General features: G+C 49.9%; 1 protein-coding gene across 1 annotated transcript in view; it reads left to right on the top strand.

Moving 5' to 3' along the window:
* The window catches only part of lrfn5a (leucine rich repeat and fibronectin type III domain containing 5a), a 35,466-nt gene that overhangs the window by 18,255 nt on the left and 16,764 nt on the right, over window positions 1-447 (top strand).

The following is a 447-nucleotide window of genomic DNA, read 5'->3' as shown; positions in this document are numbered from 1 at the left end:
TGTAGTTTTCCCTCTGGGGATGAAAATGCAGGAACCAGCAGAAGCGACCACACAATCGGTTCCTTTGTTTCCTTTGGAGAACTGTTTCTGTAGCTGTGACATCACAGAGTTCATGAATCTTTAATCTGAGATCTGCACCCACAACTGCTGCCTGGACGTGTGTGTGTGTGTGTGTGTGTGTGTGTGTGTGTGTGTGAATAATGGAAGAACAGGTTCATGTTTGGACCAGTGGACATTATTTAACCCTTCACTGGTCCAGGACCAGGACCAGGACCAGGTGTGTCACAGCTGGTCCTGTGTTTGTTTCTTCTGGTCCACGTTCAGCTGGTCCACAGAAGACGACTTCATGAGAACTCCCCCACTCTGTCTCACCCACACTCTCTGTCTCACCCACACTCTCTGTCTCACCCACACTCTCTGTCTCACCCACACTCTCTGTCTCACCCA

This window comes from Cynoglossus semilaevis, chromosome 1, assembly GCF_000523025.1.
Source record: "Cynoglossus semilaevis isolate Cse_v1.0 chromosome 1, Cse_v1.0, whole genome shotgun sequence".
Lineage (NCBI taxonomy): Eukaryota > Metazoa > Chordata > Actinopteri > Pleuronectiformes > Cynoglossidae > Cynoglossus > Cynoglossus semilaevis.
This window is presented reverse-complemented; position numbering and strand designations above follow the sequence as displayed.